General features: G+C 45.0%; 1 protein-coding gene and 1 pseudogene across 1 annotated transcript in view; one reads left to right on the top strand and one right to left on the bottom strand.

The window, feature by feature from the left end:
- Positions 1 to 13,955, bottom strand: part of LOC125723040 (cytohesin-1-like) — a 458,952-nt pseudogene extending 444,997 nt beyond the window's left edge.
- The window catches only part of LOC125723053 (G-protein coupled receptor family C group 5 member B-like), a 35,674-nt gene extending 13,406 nt beyond the window's left edge, over positions 1 to 22,268 (top strand). Inside the window, exon 3 of the mRNA XM_048999470.1 lies at positions 22,247 to 22,268. The gene's annotated coding sequence lies outside the window, so the exon portion shown is untranslated. The remainder of the gene's footprint in view (positions 1 to 22,246) is intronic.
- Positions 22,269 to 22,665: the final 397 nt, after the last annotated feature.

The raw sequence follows: 22,665 nt of genomic DNA, 5'->3' as shown, positions 1-22,665 counted from the left end.
CGATCGCCGCTTCGCCCGACCGCGTCCCGTGACAGTGGTATTGTTTCAGGCAGGGAAAACAACTTAGGAGAAAATTTCCGTGCATGTTGGGTGTTTGTGGTACTGTTGGGCTGAGGGGGTAATTGAGTGACTATTAACCTTTGAAATCCAATTATATTATTTAAACAGATTAGTAGTTAGACAGTGTGATTTAGATGAGGATAAGGATGTTTTATTGTCATTACAAAACGTGTTCTACATGAAGGGAACAAAATGAGGCACTCAGATCCGGTGTATTAGCAATAATAAAATAGAAATAAAATCGAAAGAACAATACAATGAATAATACGGCAACAATTAAAATAAAATAGAATAAAGACATTAAGATAAATTCCATTAGGAGAATTTAACCATGGATGTAAAGTGAGCAGGTGTGAGTGTAGCAGAGATTACTGAGGTCTGTGTGTAATAAAGTATATGTGACACTGGCTGAGGAAGCAGCAACGTGTGTGTGTGCAAAGTCACAGTAATAACCTGCAGCACTGAGGGATCTATTGCAGCGAAGCCCTGACATGTAACACTGGTGATGAATGGCAGTGTTAGATATAGGTATAGTGAGGTACTTATAATTATAGTAGGTGTAGGATCAAGGCCTGGATTAGATTTAGTTAGAAACATACAGGGCAAATCTAGATAACACACACACACAGATTGCATATAAATATAAATTTAGGGGCAGTGTGTAGCTCAGTGTGCTAAGCCTGTGATCAGAAAATAGCCCACTTTAGCCCAGCCTGGGCACATCTGTGGGTCCTTCAGCAAGGCCCCCAGGTCCCTGGGTGCCACTATGACTGGCTGCCCGTCACGGCCAGCTCACTCTGAGCAAGTTGGGGGAGGCAAAACGAAAATATCTTGATTGGGATCAATAAAAAGTAATTCTTATACTACGGTCTGAGCATTCGGTCAATCCAAGTACAGAGAGTGGTAATGTGGACAATGCTGCTTGCATTTCCGGCCCAGCAAGGCCTGCTGCTGCTCCACAGCTATATATATTCAGCACTGACCTTTTTCCATTCAGTGGTTGTTAAAAAACTTTGTGTAGCCTAGTAATGGTGTAGTGCAATATTCTTTGTTTTGTAATATAAGGGATTAAATAATATCCTCCAAGTGAGATACAGGCCCTCCACATTTTCAGTGAAAGGAGACCAGAGAGCATGAAAGCTCTTCCTACATCTGCTGTATCTCAGATTTTCAATAGGTAACATAGAAAACACATCTTTAACCTATTGTCTGAAGGCAGGGGGTATGGAGGACTTCCCCTGCGTGAGAGTTGTTCTTCCACCCAGCAGAGAGGAGAAGGCTGTGGCTCTGGCCTGTGAGGCGGTGTATTGTTTTTCTGCGGGGAGATGTGAGCATCGGGTGAGACTCGACTCAAATGTAGCCGCTTTGAGACAGACGTGGACTTTAAGGAAACACAGACTACACATGGAACAGCAATGACTGAGCTGGGGAACGCAGTGAGGGCAGACATATTTATACACAGCACACTAATCAGCGACAAAACAGGTGTACAGGGTTAGGATGGAGAACTATAATGGGATACAGGAGAATTAGGAGGGTTACAAAGGGCCAGCAGCGCCCTCTGCTGGCATGAGTGGGAGGAGACATGAAAAAATAAGAGATTACAGATCATGACAGGAGCACCAAGCACAGCAACAGTGGGGTCATGCTCAATTATCACACCACATATATGAGAAAACATTATGAAAATCTGTTCCCAAAAATTGTTCAAACATCAGCATGACCGAAACATACGACTGGTTGGATCTAGGCTACACTGGCACTGAAAGCAGAGTGTAACAAATTACCAGCTACGACATATATCTGATGATTCAGAAGAAAGACAATTTGAAAAAACAAAGTGGTTAATTGACTATTGTATAATAATCAAATCACTTCATAATCATGTAATACATAATATGTCACGATGGGAAGAGGGACAGTCCAAGGGCAGCCTTGTGGTTTTTATTGCTGAACCAAAAGACATGAATAGAAACCAAAAGGAGGAGGAGAGCACAAATAGGAGGGAGGGAGAGAGGAATAAGCAGGAGGAGTCGGGGAGAACCTACTAACACGGGGAGCAGAGAGGGGTCCTCCTCCTTTTTGGGTGAAACTAATTGCTTGTGACATGGTAAGAGGCAACTTCTTTCTTGAGAGAATTTCTTTAAAGGGCAAGACAACCAAAGCTGTTAATCCAACAGGAAAAAATAGCCTTTGTAGAATTCTATGTGAAGACCCTCTGGGCCAGGCGCCCTGCCGCTCTGCATTGTTTTATTTGCATTTACAACTTTGTACTCCATAATTTTAATATTTTATCACGAAGCCTGAAGAGCAATATGAACTATATCTTGCTTTAAGTAAATTGTCTCATCCATTATTAGATATAAACAGTCATAATCCACAGCAAACTGTACTTACAGCCTTCATCCTGCTCTTCAGTCTCTGACGTGCTGCATCTAAATGGGGACTCGTCAAAAAGCCAAGTGGAGCTGTCATGAATGAAGGCCTTGTTCAAGCTTCCCCTGCCTGACAGCAGGTTAGTCTCTCATTTGACTAAAGTATATTTAACTTCTACAGAACTTTGCAGGCTCATCTAGGATGGAGAATTTCTGCTGCTGAGCGCATTAGAAGAGATTCTCAGAGGGAGATACGAGTCCTAGGTGCCTGCTGGGTACATATTCAAGACAGAGTTAGGACCGACTCCAAAAATTCTGCACTGTCTCCCAGATTGGGGGAAAAATTTGTATTTTACTGAAAATTTCATTTCTAATAGATGGAATCTGATTTACCTTAGACTTGGTCAGCAGTCATGTGGATAAATTTCAGAGCAACAGACGGCCTGTGGGCTGGGGGGGACAGGCAGGTTGGCAGGTGGGGGCACGCGGAATGCTCCTGGGGTTGTGGTGGGTGTGCTTATATGATTTACAGGAGCCGAGGCTAAGAAAGGCACTAAACTGCACAAACATCCTCATGTACGAAGTTTTACATAAAAAGGGGCCATGGGCTTGTTGGCGCTATAATTCTTAGCACTCTGACTTGCTCTCTGGGGCTTTGGGTTTTTGAGACAATATGAGAAGGGCAGGTGCCCTTTGGTGTGGAATGTCTCCCATTCCTGTTATTCCTTCTTCCTCTTTTTGTTTTCTTCAAGTGCCAACAAGAGAAATTAATATGACAATAGCAAAGTGTCATGCCCGGCTCGTCCGCTCCCCGTGTGTGCCACGCCCCCTGATTACCCACGTGTGTTTCCCGGATTGTACCCAGCTGTGTCCGTTTGCTTTTCATCAGTCTTGTGTATTTAAGTCCTGGTCTCCCCAGTTTGCTTTGTCTGTCATTGATGTTACTTGATGTTGTCAATGTCTGTTTCCCGACCTGCTCCAGTTTCCCCGATTAAACCCCCGTTTTCCCGTATCCCGCTTGTCTGCCTGCTCCTTCCGCACGATCGCCGCTCTCTGCTCGCGATCGCTCACCTTGTCCCGTGACAGAATGACAGACCTGCCGAAGAAGAGGAAGCAGAGACGAAGAAAGGTACCGGAGGAATCGATCGCTTTAGGTGCCTGCTCGCTCTCAAGCCCTGGGCTCCCTAACAAGGGTAGAGAGCGAGAGCCGGTCCTAGCCCCAGAGGTCGAGCCGCTCCAGTCTGGAGCTTGTTTCCTGTCCCGGCTCTGGGATAATAGCGACAATGAAGAGGAGGAGCTCGTCCTAATTCCGGGCGTTAATCCGCCTACGGAGGATGAGCTGCCACCCCTCACACTGCACCAGTACTGCCCCAAAGGACTGAGTAATCGGGGCGGTATCCGCGCAGGTGGAGAGGCGATCCCGCGAGTACCCCGCTTCCCAAGGAGGACAGCGATCGTGCCTCCGCTGCCCGACGGGCCAGTCCCTCCTGTCGAGGTACCACCCTCGCCTCAGGAACGGTTGGCGCATAAGTTCTTCGCCCTCCAGGGCTTATTTTGGAGGATGATCGGGGACCCAGCCATTCCCGAGGGTCCCGCAGCGGCGCTACTCACCGCAAGGCTCCAGAAAGGATTCGAGTCGTTCACCCCCAGGTCGGGACCGGACGACCTCGAGCACCTCGCGGAGGACCTGCAGGAGCTACTCCGTCTTAGACGAGCTCCTGACCCCTTGCTGACGCCGCCGCTTCCGCCATCCGTACAACCCCCTTCTCTGCAGCCTGCTACTGAGAGGCAGGCACTTCCTCTATCCGCGGACCCGGCTCCCGAGCAGGCGCAACGACCGACGCCTACGCAGCCGCCTCCGCTGGCAACTACGGCCCTTGAGCCCGGGCCGCCCTCTGCGCAGCCGCCACCGCTTGCGCTGCCGTCTGCGCAGCCGCCACCCGCTTGCGCAGCCACCCGTGCAGCCAGCGCAGCCCCCAGCTACAGCAGCTCCCGAGGCGCTCCCTCTCCCTGCTGCAGCAGCTCCCGGGCAGGCGCTCCCACTGCAGCAACCTGCAGCTCCCGGGCAGGCGCCCCCACTGCAGCAACCTGCAGCTCCCGGGCAGGCGCTCCCACTGCAGCAACCTGCAGCTCCCGGGCAGGCGCCCCCACTGCAGCAACCTGCAGCTCCCGGGCAGGCGCCCCCACTGCAGCAAGCTCCTGTCCCTGACCGCGCTCCAGTTCCTGCAGAGGCGCCCCCTCTGCAGCCGCCTGCTGCAGCTCCCGGGCAGGCGCCCCCTCTGCAGCCGCCTGCTGCAGCTCCCGGGCCGGCGCCCCCACTGCAGCCACCTCCTGTTCCTGACTGTGCTCTAGTTCCTGACCGCGCTCCTGTTCCCGCAGAGGCGCCCCCTCTGCAGCCGCCTGCTGCAGCTCCCGGGCAGGCGCCCCCACTGCAGCTAGCTCCTGTTCCTGACCCAGCTCCTGTTCCTGACCGCGCTCCTGTTCCCGCAGAGGCGCCCCCACTGCAGCCACCTGCTGCAGCTCCCGGGCAGGCGCCCCCACTGCAGCCGCCTGCTGCAGCTCCCGGGCCGGTGCTCCCACAGCCAGACCGCGCTCCTGTCCCTGGCCCAGCTCCTGTCCCTGGCCCAGCTCCTGTCCCTGGCCCCGCTCCTGTGACCCCTGGTCCCTCGCCCCGGCAGCGTCGGCCCCGACCTAGGGTCGGCCTGTCTGTGTCCCGCAGGGGAAGGGGACACAGACGCAGGGCTGGGGTCCCGCCCGCCCTGCCCCCTGGCTCGCCCTCCCTCGCCTGCGCTCTGGCTCGGTTGGCGCCTGCGGGTCCTGGCCCTCCGGGTCGGCTGTCGCCTGCGGGTCCCCCTCCGATGCCTCGTCGCCCTGCCTCGCTCCCCTCTCTGGGTCCTGGTCGGTCGCCTGGGGGTTCTCCGACGGCGGCTCCTCGGTCGCCTGCGGGGCCCTTACCTCCGGCCCTTCCCCGGACGTCGCCGCCTGCTGCGGCTCCCCCCTCCTCCGGGCCTTCGCCCTGGCCCCTTCCAGCTCCCTCGTCCCCTTCCCCGGTGCTCCCTCCTGCTCCCTCCCTGGCCCCTCCGCGGGTCCCTCGCCCTGTCTCCTCTGCCCCTCCGTGGTCCCCTCCGGCTCCGGCCTCCCGGCCGCCTGCGGCCCCTCCGGCTACCTCCCGTCGCCCGCTGGGTCTCCCTCGGGCTCCCCTTCCTTCCTCCTCCTTGTCTCCCTACGCCCCTGCCTTTGTCCCGCCTGTCTCTGCCCCTTCGTTTTTTGCTCCCCCTCGCTTCGTTCCTCCCGTCTCTGCTCCTCGTCCTCCTGTGTTCCCTCCGTTCACTCCTGGCCCTTGTGTCCCGCCTGTGCCCTCTGCTTCGCCCTTTCTTGTCTGTCTGTCTGCTTTCCCGGCCCTCTGTCGGGTTTTGTCCTTTGTCTTGTCCCTGGCTGTGTTCTGTGCCTCTGTCTTGTTCCCGGTCCTGCGTTGATTCTGTTCTTGTTTTTCAGGTCCTGTTTTGCCTCGTCCCGTCCGTCGCCCCCTTCCTTGGCGCGCCCGGAGTAGCGCGCCTTTGGGGGGGGGTTCTGTCATGCCCGGCTCGTCCGCTCCCCGTGTGTGCCACGCCCCCTGATTACCCACGTGTGTTTCCCGGATTGTACCCAGCTGTGTCCGTTTGCTTTTCATCAGTCTTGTGTATTTAAGTCCTGGTCTCCCCAGTTTGCTTTGTCTGTCATTGATGTTACTTGATGTTGTCAATGTCTGTTTCCCGACCTGCTCCAGTTTCCCCGATTAAACCCCCGTTTTCCCGTATCCCGCTTGTCTGCCTGCTCCTTCCGCACGATCGCCGCTCTCTGCTCGCGATCGCTCACCTTGTCCCGTGACACAAAGCATCTGTAATTGCAACAATTTTCTGGGAGAAGGGGTGTGTTTTTTGACATAAATGCAGGGGTGCCAATATTTTTGGCCATAACTTTTTTTTTCTTATTTTTCTTATTTTTCAAACCAAACAGTTACAGCACTCTCATATAATACACTTCAGCCATTCACATTTATAAAACAATATGACCAATCACTAGTTCAACCTCCCAGCCATTTATCCTTCAAAAACATGGCCCTAGAAACATTCCCACATTTTCATTATATCTCGTTTCCCATTTAGTCTGTCCAACATTTTTTCATATGAAGCTGCCTTAATCATCTCATCGGTCCATTCCTATATTTTGGGGATGTTGAGGATTTCAAATGCCTTAATATTACCCTCATGGCAGTTATGAATCCCACCATCACAGCCTTAAACTGTTTATTATTCACCTTTGGTAATTCCACTCTATCTCCTAGCAGACAGAGTCGGGTTTGCGGGGTAAAGTAAAGCCTAGCCATTTGTCCAGGAGACCAAGAACTCTACCCCAAAATGGATATACCTGAGAGCACTGCCACAGCATGTGTAAATAAGCCCCCACCTGCCTTATAAAATTCCAACACTGATCAGTATTAATTAGTCCAGGTCTATTTAGTCTAACTAGTGTCCAGTACTATCTGTGTATAATTTTATACTGAATAAATGTACCTTTTACTTCCCTATAATATTTCCCCACTCTAGAAAGTATTCTTGACCATTCATCTTCTGCATTTTAACACTTGTGACTCAATGCCTCAGTTGCAAAAACTTCCAAAAACTCCCTCCTCCTCCTACATCATACTTACTCTTTACGTCTGATTATGACATAAACATCCCATTTACGAATAAATCCCAAAGAGTTTTCACCCCTTTGGATTGCCATTGTTTCCATACTTTTTCCTATTTGTATTTCAGGATTGTGCCAAATTGAGGAATATGGCTGCATGTAATGTGATACTTTAAGCTTCTTATGTATTTTGATCCATATATTCCTCGAAAAAGATATTATCGGGTTTGTGTTTCTTATATTGTCCCCCCATTGTGACAGAATGTGCAGAGGTTGAAATAGTGAAGCCAAATTGCTCTCGATAGCTATCCAGTCCACATCAGAATTCACATTCTTCCAGTGATAGTAGAGTTTGGCTATTTCAAATGACATGCTATATAATCTAACATCTGGCAATCCTAGACCTCCCTTGTCTCTGGGCGAAGTAATTTTAATCCTAGGTTTTTTCTTTCCCAACAAAAATCTTTTACTATACTCTCGTACTGTTCAAATATCCTTTCCGGAATATTAAATGGAAGCATCATAGATAGAGATAATTAACTTGAGGCACCACAACCATTTTAGTAACATTAACTTTCCCCCCATAAGGATAATTTCAATGCTTTCCATTTGTCCATATTAGGTTTAATTTTGTTCAATGAGGGTTCAAAATTCTGAATTATTATTTTGTCAATATATAAACAGATTTAAATTTCATGTTTATAGTTCAATTTTATGTTATATAAATAAAATAATGTTAATACAGTGCATTTTTTTATTAATTCAACAGCACCCATGTTCAATCCACTTAAGTTTGGAAGGTGTATTGGAAGGTAACGCAGATATTTCTTAAGTGGGCATCCAGAGATATCGTCCCTCCTCCAAGCACCCCTTTTCTCCACTAGTTCTGTATGGAGCTCGACAGGAGGAATGGAGAGGTAGAGAAAGGGGTTAGTCTCACACATAATGTAATACAAAATAAAGAGTAAATACAAGTGCCATGAAGCAGAATTGAGCTCCAGCAGGCCTCGACTTACAGTAAAGGAATTGTAAGGCAGACATGCTAACAAAACAGCTTTACATTCCCAATTCCAAACCATTAATGGGCAACCTTAGAGTGACAACGGCTAAAAAAAACCTTAGCTATAAGCAGGAATGAAACGTTGTGAAAAGCCAAGACTCCACATGAACATGTTCTCCCCTTGCAGAGTCAGATCACGCATTTGAAGTGTTCCCAAGTGTTTATGTGTTTTAGGTTCCTGTTAGTGAGGGGTCCTTTGCAGTGATATTAGGACTATGAGCAATAAAAATGATGTGGTAGTTATGGGTGATTTTAATCTACCAGGAATGCAGTGGGACATTGTCACTGGCTCTTCAGAAAATGAACTGGAGATGGTGGAATTAGTACAGGATTGTTTTTTTACTCAGTTTGTTAACACCCCTACCAGGGGAGATGCCATTCTTGATCTTGTTCTCTCTAATAACCAGGACAGGATTGGTAAATTAGACGTTTTAGAACCACTTGACAGTAGCGATCATAACATGGTCAAATTTGAGGTTAAGTTTAGTGTTCGAAGAGCTAAGTCCAAATCAAAAATATATAATGTTAGGAAGGCTGACTTTAAGTGTATGAGATTAAAACTAGAAACTGTGAACTGGATGGAGTTAAATAACAAAACTGTTGAAGAGGCCTGGGAATTTTTTAAAAGCACATTATTGCAAGTGCAAGAGGACTTCATACCTGTTTCCAGCAAGAATAAATCTAGGAAATTGCAACCTAGGTGGTTTACTAGGGAAATAAAGCATAAAGTAAGGAGGAAAAGGGCTTTGTTCCAGCAATGGAAAATAACTGACGATGACAGAATTAAGCAGGAATATCTAAGTCTACAGACTGAGTTAAAAAATGATATTAGACGAGCTAAAAGAAATGTCGAAAGGATGGTTGCATTGGAAGCTAAGGATGACGTTAAAAGTTTCTTCCAGTATTTTAACTCTAAAAGAGCTCTAAAACCTGAAATTACTAATCTGCAGGATAGTAAGGGTCTTATAATAGTAAACGACATTGATATAGTAAATGAGTTCAATGATAGTTTTGCACGGGTATTCACTGTTGAGGACCTTAGTAATTTACCAGTTATTACCTATCCAGCATTGTCTATGGCTAGTGTATATGTGACTGAGGCGGATGTTTTGCAGAGCCTGGCTAAGCTCAAAATAAATAAATCACAGGGTCCTGATGGCATCTTACCTATAGTGTTAAAAGAGATGAGGGATATTATTTGCCGACCCTTAACTTTACTGTTTCAAAAATCCTTATCTGAAGGTGTGGTACCTTCTGATTGGAAGCACGCCTTCATAACGCCTATTTTTAAAAAAGGGGATAGAAGTAATTTGTCTAACTATAGGCCAATCAGTCTAACTTGTATAACTGGTAAAGTTATGGAGGCTATAATCAAAGAGAAAATGGTAGATTACCTGGACTCTAATAACATTTTGCGGGATAGCCAGCATGGATTTAGGAGAGGTAGATCCTGTTTAACAAATCTGTTGGAGTTTTTTGAGGAAGCTACTCAGGAAGTTGATGATAAGAAGGCCTATGATGTCATCTACTTAGATTTCCAAAAGGCTTTTGATGTTGTCCCCCACAAGAGGCTCCTACTTAAACTCAAAGCGACAGGTATTTTAGGTACCGTAGCGACCTGGATTGATAACTGGTTAACAGATAGGAAACAGCGAGTAGTTATAAGAGGCACAATGTCACAGTGGGCTTGCGTTCATAGTGGGGTACCGCAGGGTTCGATTTTAGGACCACTATTGTTCCTAATTTACATAAATGATATGGATACCAATATATACAGTAAACTGGTGAAATTTGCAGATGACACCAAGGTGGGTGGTGTAGCAGATACTGAATTAGTGGCTCAGCAGCTACAGCGGGATCTTGATTTAATTAGTGACTGGGCCGATACCTGGCAGATGAAATTTAACATTGATAAATGTAAGGTACTCCATCTAGGGAGCAGAAATATAAAGTACAGGTATTTCATGGGTGTCACTGAAATAAAGGTAGCTGATCATGAGAAAGACCTTGGTGTGTATGTTGATGCTTCCATGTCCCATTCTCGCCAGTGTGGGGAAGCAATAAAAAAGGCCAATAGGATGTTGGGGTATATCTCCAGGTGTGTGGAGTTTAAGTCAAGGGAGGTAATGCTAAGATTATACAATTCCTTGGTGAGACCTCACCTAGAATATTGTGTGCAGGTTTGGTCACCATATCTTAAAAAGGACATTGTGGCCTTAGAAAAGGTGCAGCGTAGGGCCACAAAAATGATTCCTGGTCTTAGAGGAATGTCATACGAGGAACGGTTACTTGAGCTAAATCTGTTCAGTCTCAAGCAAAGGAGACTGAGGGGGGACATGATCCAGGTATATAAGATTCTAACAGGTTTGGATGCTGTTCAAGCAAATAGTTACTTCAGCATTAGTTTAAATACACGAACTCGTGGCCATAGGTGGAAATTAGCGGGAGAACACTTCAAGCTGGATTTAAGGAAGCACTTCTTTAGACAGCATGTAGTCAGAGTATGGAATACCCTTCCTGATAATGTAGTGCAAGCTGAATCCTTGGGTTCCTTTAAATCAGAGCTAGATAAGATTTTAACGACTCTGAGCTATTAGTTTAGTTCTCCCCAAGCGAGCTTGATGGGCCGAATGGCCTCCTCTCGTTTGTATAGTTCTTATGTTCTTATGTTCTTATGTTCTTATGTTGTGTCTGACATCCAACAGAAAGTCCACTGTGTCTCTGCAACTTAAGCTGAGTCAGTGTAAGTGTGTGGCTCAGTAGCTCAAGTATTTGGGCTTGTAATCCAAAGTTTGCTGGTTTAAATCCAGCTTCAGATGGATAACTGTATGTTTATGGGCCATTGAGTTATGAAAAATAATCAATGTAGTGAATCACTATATTCTCAAATTACTTGTTGTACTTTTACAAACAACACCGTTTATTAAACAAACAAATCTGCATTGGCAGAATGAAGAATTAAAAATGAAAATAAACTATCATTTAAGATAATGTGGAAAACTGAATATACAATATTTGTAAATTGAAGGAAGAGTCCATTAACTTAACGGAAAATGTGCTGGTAATTTTCTGCCAGTACATTTTCCATTTTTTGGTGGATTTTTTTTTTACAGTGTATGACACGCTTGAAGTCACTGAGCTCAAGTGAAAATTAATATATTTACATCTAGTATGTTTCATGGCTTCACAGTATTTCCCTCTGCAATGATCAGTTTCGTCTAACTGGTGATGTTAAAGGCAGAGAGCTGAAATTTAGTTTAGTCATGACCTCAAAATTTAATTGAAGTAGGTATTCTGTACAACCAGACGGAACTGCTGGTTGGGCTGGTCATCACCTGCATTTTCTAAGTGAGGTCAAAATGTAAAGTTTCAAATTGCACAATATATATTAATCTGTTTTTAATGTTTTTACAAAATATTTTTTATGTGTTTGCATCTTATATTTTGTATAATGGGCTTGTACATTTGATTCTTCCTTGATTTCGGTGTAATGAAGTGTAACTAGTGAAAAAGAGAGAAACGTTTGGGAAGCATTATTGAGCTGATTGTCCAGAGTCACTTGGGTGACAATTAAGGTCAATATAAATCACCCATTACCCACTGTAACCCTTTGTATTCCCCCCGCACACTCTGTTAACAAAATAAGAGGGTTGAAGTTAAATCAGGTTAAAAATGTAAATTTGATCCTCCGCCTATCGCGGAAGATGCGTTCCAGACCCATCAGCGATAAGTGAAAATCCACGATACAGAAAGACCATATACATTTTTTTTAAGTTTAAGCCTTAACATACCCCTCCCACATGCTTTAAACACATGTAAACTCATTAAAACAACACGTATATCTGTTTGTCGGGCTAAGGATATGAGTGACATAATAATAATAATAATAAAAATGAAATAATGATATGTAATATATATATATACACACACACAACTTTCTCTCTATATATGTAATGGAATATATAAAAATAAAAACATATATGGCTCTTACATATTCTTTTCATCCTTCTTTATGTAGCGTACTGTTGATTCATTCAAGCCATAATGGCGAACGCCGTCCGCATAATGCTTTCCTTCCCGAAGCACATCCAGAAGTTTTACCTTCTCCTGAATGGTCAACGTCTTCCATCGTAGGGCTTAGAACAAAACGAAAACAATCGGACCACAAACAATGTACGGGATACGCAGAGAATTGTGAGGCGTCGGAGAAAAATCTGTGATATAGTGGGGGAATCGCTGTAATGTGAAATCTGCCAATCCTGGTTTTCAGCACCATGGACAGAAACCTGTCGTTTATAGGGACCTATTATGCCCATTTTCACTGTTCATAATTGGATTTTTATGGTCTGCTAGAATAGATTCACCCTTTTAATAGGTGATATCCTAGAATCCAATATATTATTGCAGGGCTGTGTTCATTTGATGTTAACCAAACGTGATATATTTATTTTTACTTTTGATATCTCGTCCTTTTCCCCTTATCTGATAAGAGCCGCTGTCCGCTGAGACAAGCTGGTGTGTTTTTACTGCTCAGTGAAAAGTGGGTGGTGCGGACATTGTGTATTACATCACACTATGAGACAGTCACTGATTGGTGGGCTCTGAGGGGGCGGTGTGACCTGAAAATCATCCATCAATCAACCCAGGATGGGGGGCCAGCCCATCGCAGGGCACACTCACACACCATTCACTCACACATGCTCTCCTACGGGCAATTTAGCAAGTACCCGGAGGAAAGCCCACGAGGACATGGGGAGAACATGCAAACTCCGCACACATGTGACCCATGCGGAGACTCGAACCTGGAACCCAGAGGTGTGAGGCAACAGTGCTAACCACTGTACCGCTCCTGAAAATCATGAACTATTTTAAAATGTTGAAGTGTTTTTGAAATATTTATTAATTTTAAATATTTATTAAGGGGCGGCATGGTGGTGCAGTGGTTAGCACTGTCGCCTCACACCTCTGGGACCCGGGTTCAAGTCTCCGCCTGGGTCACATGTGTGCGGAGTTTGCATGTTCTCCCCGTGTCGTCGTGGGGTTTCCTCCAGGTACTCCGGTTTCCCCCCACAGTCCAAAAACATGCTGAGGCTAATTGGAGTTGCTAAATTGCCCATAGGTGTGTATGTGTGAGTGACTGGTGCGTGAGTGTGCCCTGCGATGGGCTGGTCCCCTATCCAGGGTTGTTCCCTGCCTCGTGCCCATTGCTTCCGGGATGGGCTCTGGACCCCCCGCGACCCAGTAGGATAAGCGGTTTGGAAAATGGATGGATGGATGGATGGATGGAAATATTTATTAAATCAAAACATTGGGCAGTATACATGTTATAGCTACTTATTAATGAATAAGCAATATAATAAGATTCAATTTTGCTTTCACTACTTAAAGCGGCAGAACAACGTATTTGAAAAATTCAACAGCAATATCTCTTACCAGAAATCAGGAACAGGTTAAGAAAATCCACAGACTTCGTCGCGAGCAGTTTAATATACGATCTATTTCCTTCTACCCGACTCCACACACCAATAATATCACTGCGCAGCAGATATCGCCAGGGAGCGCTTGTGTCTAATGCGCAGTGATACGAGTAGTGTACTTCGATAGAAGCCCGACATTCCTACGGCTGATATTTCCAAACCTGAACAACTCCCAGCAGAACTTTGATGAATAGATAACATTAAGGCCCCTCTAAAATATCTTTTTATAGTTTTGGGGTGAACCTCCCATTTAAACGAAGTACATCGTGGTGCTCATGAATTTGAAAGCCTAGATGCCTCACCTCGCTTTTCCACAACGTGTCAGCAGCGCCACCATCTTGGAGCGGTAATTAGACATAAACAAGCAACATGTCAGGGTGTAGATGGAAAGATCTTTTGGCCATAACTTCTTTACTAATTAACGCATTTATATCTTACAATTATGTAGAATAAATAAACAAGCCCACCACTACTGCCCCCCCCAAATTTATGTAGTACTGCTCATAGTATTCTCAACAAAAACTAATCATGCTAGTATCCCGTCAGTGTCACAGGCTAGTAAACATGTTATGTATCTTATTTGACCGTACCGCAGATTTTTTTACCTGTGAAATGTGGTTCCCTGTTTTCTAGTTTTAACATTCCTCATGTTGTTGCAGTTTCGAAAATAGTCGGTTCACTAAGTCATATCTATGAATCCTCTATTTCACAATTACCGTGCCAACATCGCGTATCGCCCAACGAGGCACACAGGGTTTCAAATCTATGGCGGTGCTGCCTACACTACTACCTGTCACATGACACAGGAGCTACCGAATACCCGCCAATCGGGAGCCGGCTAGATCAACCACGCCCACCCGTCACATAGAGAAGAGTGAGGCGAAAGAAGCCAATCAGTTTAAAAATGTCACCATTGACGCGGTATTTAGTAGTCTGGAGATATTTTACTTTAAGCAAGGCACAAAATAAAGTTGTAGTATTTGTAATAAAATTTGAAGATTAGCCATCCCCAAGGAGCTGACAGGAAAGCCAGGTACAGGTTTAGTCCTCCTTAATCAGCTTGTTGGTTACTAAATGTCAGCAAATAAGCTTGCCTTTTTCTGTGATTTTTTTTTCAGTTTAATTAACACTTAACGAAGTAATCTGAGACCTGAGATATAACATTAGCAACGATGGTCATTTTTTACACTCATGGATTTTAACATTGAGGACGTGTGTCACATGTCATTTTCACATAGAGGGAGTTTAATTGTTTTTATCTGTGTCTGTGTGTCAACATATGTCTATTTAGTTATGTCACTGAAATGTATGATTAGTATTGACATTTCCGTAGACTACTATGTTTTAATAAAAATGTATGATCCTTTGGGAGTTGGGCAATAGAACGGAATTGTAAAGTATCAATAAAAAACATTATTAATGAAGTAGCCGCCCTATCCTTTTACTTTGTATGGAGTGTGCATACAAAACACAAATAATGCAGTTGTACTGTGTTGTATATAATTTAAAAGGTATACTTGCCAGCAAAAGATTGAGTTAATAAAATTAAACGAAAAGTATTAAGACCCCTTGTCATTAATAGTATTATATACTTCTTAATTTTACAATGACTTTTTTTCTCTCATAAATTTAAGTTTTTGAAGTTGATAATCTGGAAAACTGCTGCCTGGGATCAACTATCCATTCTTGACTCTTGGAATAGGAATTGAAGTCGAATCAAACAGCCTTACAGCACCCTCTTGTGACATACAGTAATATGGAAAACAGAACAATTACTAACTGAACGCAACATCCCCCCTTTACTTATGTATTCTTCTTCCTGCAGCAGCACTGTATTCTATAAAAGACACGCCTTACCTGTAACATTTCTTCCTATAAGGTCACTACACCCCAGACAAAACAATAATGTAAGTTCAACAAAAAACATTGTGCTTGTGCCTTCCTGTAAGTGCACAACCATTTCACTATGAACTGCCTGTTTTGCTTCCAACAGAAATCAATTACAATTAGAAATGTTCCATTCACTGAGGACCACAGTAAGAGGATCTATGAACAACTGTTATATATTTTACACTGAATCTCTCTTTTCCTTTAAGGTATCTCTTTCTAACCAGAAAATCACGGTCAGAACATGCATTTCATTTCTTTGTTTAATTCTGTGAAGTTCCATAGTCCTTGAGCCGATGATGGTTTGTGTGCCCTGGCTGCACAGCTTCCAGTTCCTTAGGCCATTCCAAGCTCAACTGTTCTTTCAGGACCAGTCTTTGGCAGGGCTGGAAATTTGGGAAGTCCACTGGGTACTGAGGCCAAATGGGCAGCATGCCATGCTTTCCCGTCAGCCAGGATGGGCCTCGATGGGTGCAGAGAATTTCTGATGCCCTTTTTGCACATGCGCTGGTTTCCACAGCCGCACTCTGTGCCCTTCTCTGAATGAGGGAGTGCGAGCTCCCTGTCTTGCATCACAGTACTGTTTCACGCGAGATTGGCAAAGAGACACCCAGCAATGCACTTTATTATCATGTCACTTAATTATCACTTATACCCCTTCAGTATCAGGCCAAGTACAAACACTACACAAGCAGAGTATTCTGTGGGGAAAGATTAATGTCCTCAACTGCTGAGAGCAGCGTGCTGGTGATGCTCTGTGCTCATTACATCTGTGAGCTCATTACTCTCTGTAGTGCTTTTCAATGCTGCATTGAGCAGTTGCCAGGATGTTATGCTGCCTCTGAGGATAACTGTTTGTTTAGAAGTAGAATAATTCAGAATAATTCAGAAGATGGATACAGATTTTCTCTTATTAAACAAGACACTGGCTCACTCATAATTGTCCAATAAGAGGTAAGGAGTATTCCTATTGAACAATCATGACTTCTAGCTTAAGTTAACTCCGCTAACTGAGAAATCCTGCTTAGTGGAACACCTCCCTGGTCAGAAGAGAACAACTACAACAACCAAGAGTCACTACCTGGCTTCTGGTTATTGTGCATTAGCTCACAGCTCAGACTGGGAGTCATTTCATAATGAATCGACTCCTCAAGACCAAGCCTTGCAGTGGACTGCAAAGCATCCAGGGACACTGCGCAGCACGTTAAAGGACAGCTCTTATGGAGTGACCACTAAACGTGAAAGTGGAAAAATAAATCATTTAAAAAATTTTAAATGAATAGTTAAGGAAGATGTAGCATTTGATTATGTCCATGCATTTTATAATCTATTCAGTACAGGATCATAGGGGAGTCACAATAGGACATACTGTAAGGAAGTGGAATATTCTGCCAAGAAGGTCAGTGCATCATAGGACTCACTGACAGACACAGACACACACAGGCACAAGGAAACAAGCAGCAGAACATGCATATCACATGCAGAGCTCAGCCATGATGTAAAGAGCACGACACCCTGAGCCAACAAGCCTGTAGGACCTAAGAACAAACTTAGATTTGGGTTTAAAGTGTTCTATCTGGGATTTTCTTGCTGTTGGTACTACAGCCAGACACACAACAGTCTGTAGTCATGATCCTCGTTCCCCAGTAAAATACTCTTATTTTCTTTCATGCGTACTTTGACAAAGACATCAGCTTAATACAATGCATAAGGCTCACAAGTTGAAACTTCAAGAATAGGCACAGACCATGACATCACCTTAAAACCAGCTTGGAAGGTGATGAAATTGTAACCTGGCTGTCTTCATCGCCTGATTTAATCCCCATCGTTAACTATGGGCCTTAATGTAGCATAAGATTAACCACGATCACAAACATTACACTTCTCAGAGCGGCATCTAGGAGGTTGTCCTAGTTGCTTGTGAGTGTGTGTGTGTGTGTGTGAACTGATAGCAGGCTCATGATGGTCATTGACAAGAAAGGGCATTAAACTTGACAAAAGGGACCGCAAAGAATGGCAGATTGTTATTCTTTATATAAATTCAATAACTAAGTCTTCTTTTATTATTGCTTCTCTTAAAAGAAATGAGAGAAAAATCCATCAGTTTCTTTTGTTTTCGTTTGTGACTAATTTTCTCTAAAAAAGAATTTACTTTTAGCAAGACAAAACTTCTGAATTCATTTTCTCAGTCTGTCAGTTTGCACGCACACACACACACACACACACACACACACACAGTCAAATGCATTCATAAATGTATATATATATAGTCAGGAGTGGTACTTTCACCACGATATGTCACCCATGTCTTCGAGTAGTGAACCAGTTTTCAATACAATGGTTAAAAAGGCTCAAACCTTCAGTGCCTCGTTGTGCCATCTCTACCAGTGTTTTTTTCAACAGGGAAAATACAAGTTGTATGCTGGCCTTAGAAGCACAACTTCTATGACCACTGCTTAGACGGGGTGGTCGATAGATGGGAGTAGCGGCACCCTCATAGAGACGGATTGGGGGGGGGATTCCCTTTCCGTGGTGACGGACCGGTGTGATTATTCCTTCCCCGGGGGAGGGTCCTGATCCCTGGGGGGGAGGGGGTGTTCTGTTTTAACTATGTCTTTATTGTATGTGTGTTCTGTGTGTTTTAAATGTGCAGTGTAGGGTCGGGACAGGACTATATACAGTAGGCGGTTCTGGTCCTGTAACGCTTGCCTGTGCCCGAAGTGTGGGGATTACTGTGCATTGCAGTGCAATTGGTGTGCCGCGCCCTAATGGGGATGTTGTGTGGTGCGGGATTTACTGCGTGGTAGCGTGGGTTAATAACACACACTTGAAAAGGGGTGGTGTGCTACGGGGAGAAAGCGGGACCGAACTCTTTGTGAATCCAGATCCGACCCAACGGGTCGCTGCATGAATTGTACTGAATAAAAGTATCTTTGTAATTGTAGCTGCAGTCTGGTGGTGATCTGTTCTCCTTTCACAGCCTCTGACGCTAGTTTGGGTTCGTTACACTGGTGGCAGCGGTGGGATCATTTCTTTCCTTTGTGGTTTTCCCGTTTAGAAACCTAGAATTAGCTTTAACATGTCGGAGGCGGAGGATAGTGTACAATCTCCTAATTATGAGGGCGCTGATTGTTCTGTTACGTCTAGAGAGTGTTTTCTCAATCTCCCGGTGGCCCCGCCTGCTCACCCAATATTTATACCGGAAACTTTTAATGGTGTGGGGCGTGAGTGGTCTGACTGGTCGGAATAATTTGATCTGGCGGCTGAGGTAAACAGGTGAGATGAGTCTCTGAAAATTAAGTTTATGTCTTTGCTATTGTGTGGCCGTGCTAGGGAGATGCTAACTACATCAAAAACCAAATGAATTAAAAAACGTGGAAAATAACGTTGAAATAATATTTTTAACGATGTCGCTGCGATATCGCTATTTGTAAAAAAAAAAAAAAGAAAAAAATAGTTACTGGAAAAGCTACAGCGTTTTAAAAGTATTTGCTCTACCGATAAGCTACTGAAAGAAGAAGAGTTAGTAGCGTCGTTCATTTTAGTTAGCTACTCCACAACACTGGACATAAAAATAACTGAACAATGTTTACATTTTCATAATTTAAGCCCTCTTAACATAAGCACTTTAATGAGAATATTTGAAAAATTAACTGATAACATATCAGTTATCTATATTTTTTTAATTTACTTTGAAAACAGACTCAAATTAAGCCTATACGAAAAATTCAGAAGCCTATACAGTCTCAAATGAAGCCTGTTGCGTTTTTATACAATCGGTCTGGGATTCCGCTTAACGTCACGCCCGAAGCTCACACTTTGATTGCAAACGGGAAGAAACATAACTATTGTCACGTACACCGGCGGATGTCATCAATTAAGCCTGCATACTGGAGACTACAAAGGGACAGCACACGCAACGGGGGTTGCGAAGTATTGCCAATGTTTCATTTCTATATCGAGCGCTTGCTTGTCCAGTGTCATTCCCTCCTTCCTTACCTTGCCTGCCTTCCTTTCCCAGAGCAGCCCTCGTCCCTGAACCTCCCGTCCTGCCTTCCCTGCCAGCCCCAGGATCTCTCGTCTCCCCTTCCCTTCGTCTCCGTGTCCTGTGCCTGCCTGTTGGACTGGATCTCCCCGGCTACCGAATCTACCTTCTGTCCCCGACCATTCTTCTTGCCTGGCCCATTGAAAGCCTGTTACCTGCTCGATCTAATAAAGATCGCTCTGTTCCGCATTCCTGGGTCCGCGTTTCCCTGCCGAGGGTGTCCTAACAATTATGTCTCCAGTAATAATTTTCTGCTAATAGCATTAATTCTCTTATTTCGGTATCGGTGTACTGCATGTACATGTTATCACCATCAAAGAAAAAAACGCGTTATGACTTATCAGTCATTATTATTGTTTTTGTCGTTTATTTAATCGTGTAGCAATACTGCCACTTGTCATATTATTAATTGCGTATTTATATAATATTAACCAATGACCAATCTCTGTATCTTACTAGCATCTTTTGCGCATTTGTCTTTGTATCAGCCGTAGCGGTCTGCAGGGGGAATCGCAGAAGCTGGAGTTTCTTAGAGCGCTGCATGGGTTTGGACAAACATTAGGTATTGGTAATATTACTGGACAAAAATATATCGTTATTGGTGTCCACCAAAGTTTCCAGCACTAGCTACAAGAAATGAGATTGAATGCATTTGCTCGTTTTTATTTGTATTTATTTTTTAAAAAGTTTCTTACATTATATCCGTGCTTTTTAAAGGTTATATCTCAATTTTTCTAAAGTAAACACAAAAAGGATGACACTTAATGCCCCCTCCCTGCCCCCACCCTATTTAGAACGTTAGCGTTCCATTACGTAAAAAATGCAGTACTACGTCATGATGCACCGCTTATAAATAATCTGTTTGATAAGGGAGAAGCAAACACAAACGATTCGTGAGTGCATCGTACGTGTTGTAAGAGCAAGTGAAGCTGAAAGACATTGACAGTGAAGGTAAGGCCTCCCCTTCAAAATGTATACTTCACTTAGATCAAAGGTCTTAAACTAAAAAAAACGCTGGGAGATGCTAAACTCCTGACCGCAAAACATGCAGACTGGCGGGTGTCAATTGCGCTGGAATGACATTACATGGTTTTAATTTTTCTCTGATATCGGCCGACCAGATACAGTAATTTGTTTGAGACCCCTGAATTTAAATAATAATTAATTTTTATAACGATGGTGGCCTATATAATGTGCCGATTTACTTGTGAAGTTGTTCAGCTGGTTGACATGGCATTGATTACTGCTTTTTAAGAAAGTGCATGTAGTCTCACACTGTAGAAGTCCATTGCTCAGTTGTCAGCATGCTCAGCGTGTCGCCTGTGATGTGTCCTGCACAGCAGCAGGCTACATTGCTTTTAATGGACTAATACTGCTTCAACCCATTAAATGATTCCTTTCTCTCTCCCTGCCAGTGATGGCACCCTCTTATCAATCTCTTCACCTTCCTCATCCTGTCCCTGGTGGGGGGCAGCTCTTCATGGGACTTAGCTTCTCCTTGCGGATCCGGCTCCATCCTGACAAGGCCCTACACGGCCTTGTGTGAGCTGGATGCGGTGTGGGGCTTGGTGGTGGTGGTGGCGGCAGCGGCGGCGGCCCTCGCCTCGCTGATCCTGCTCCTGGTGGTACTGTGTCGCCTGCGGAAGATCACAGAGGCTGAGGAGCGCAGCGGGGTGGCGCCGCTACTCCTGCTGCTCGCAGCCATATTTGGGCTTTGTGGCCTCAGCCTGGGATACATCGCTGAGCAGCAAGAGAGCCTCTGCTTCGCCCGGCGTGTCCTGAGGGGGGTGTTGCTTGCTATCTGCAACACCTGCCTAGTGTTCCAGGGTCTGCGACTGCGCCGGTTGGGACAAGGTGCTCATAGCCCCAGCACAGGTCAACTGATGGGGCTGGCGGTGGCCTTGGCCGTGGTGGATCCGGAGTGGATCCTTCTAGCCACGATGTCCACGTGTCAGCCAGCCTGTGAATACCAGCCGCTGGACTTTGCGCTGGCCACCACGTATGTGCTGGTCCTGCTCCTGGCAGCACTGGTGGGGGCGGCCTGCAGTCTGTGGAGGCAGCAGCCACGGTGGAGGTGCAGAACCATGTGGCTGCTCATCACCTGCCTGGCCTCAGTCCTGCTGTGGGTGGCCTGGATCACCTTCTGCCTGTATGGCAACGCGGCGCTTGGCCTGTCCCCAACATGGGACAACCGGGTACAGGCAGTGGTGCTGCTGGCACAGGCATGGCTGCTTCTACTGCTGCACGCTGCTCCTGAGGTCCACGCCACCTTACGGCCCCCATCCCGCATGAGAGAGGCCAGTTTAGAGGAGGGCCTTTCTCATGTGTAGTTTGGAGCAAACCGGGACTTCGTGTTCAGTGACAACAACTCAGGTATGGTACTTTGTTTTCGCTTCTTTGACCTACTCTGTGACTCTGTGTGTACTTGAGAGAGAGCATAGCCCTCGCTCTTTCCTCACAAGGAGCCCCTACTGGAAGTCTGTGGAACAGCAGCATATAAACAAGGTCTATGGACCTTTCCCTGTAACTCAGATCTCACTTGAGCAGAGCTTAGGTACCATGGCTGCATGTGCCCCCCCCCCCTAACAATCCCCCCAAAAAAAAATGTGAAGTATGACTACTGCACTGCTGAAGGATGTTTACATGATCAATATCTGTCTCTCTCCTGCAGGTGTCCTCCCCAGCCCCCAGGAAACATTACATTTTAAATAAATTATATATATATCATCATCTCTGGAAGTGGTGTGTTTTTTTAGGGTTAAAAAGTTGAGAAACATTCAATGGTCATCATCATACCATATATCAGTAGCCCAGCCACTGGTCAGTTCCTTCACTCTACTGTTACAGACTTTCATGAAAACATTTTTTAAATGTGGGTGTTTTACCTGTATGATATGCTTGCCTTTTGTACTTTATGAAGGACATAAAATAGAATTTAATTTTTACATTATATTACTCATACAACAGGCGGCATGGTCCTGCAGTGGTTAGCACTGTTGCCTCACACCTCTGGGACCCGGGTTCGAATCTCCGCCTGGGTCACATGTGTGTGGAGTTTGCATGTTCTCCCCATGTCGTCGTGGGGTTTCC

Source organism: Brienomyrus brachyistius, unplaced genomic scaffold (genome assembly GCF_023856365.1).
Source record: "Brienomyrus brachyistius isolate T26 unplaced genomic scaffold, BBRACH_0.4 scaffold45, whole genome shotgun sequence".
Classification (NCBI taxonomy): Eukaryota; Metazoa; Chordata; class Actinopteri; order Osteoglossiformes; family Mormyridae; genus Brienomyrus; species Brienomyrus brachyistius.
This window is presented reverse-complemented; position numbering and strand designations above follow the sequence as displayed.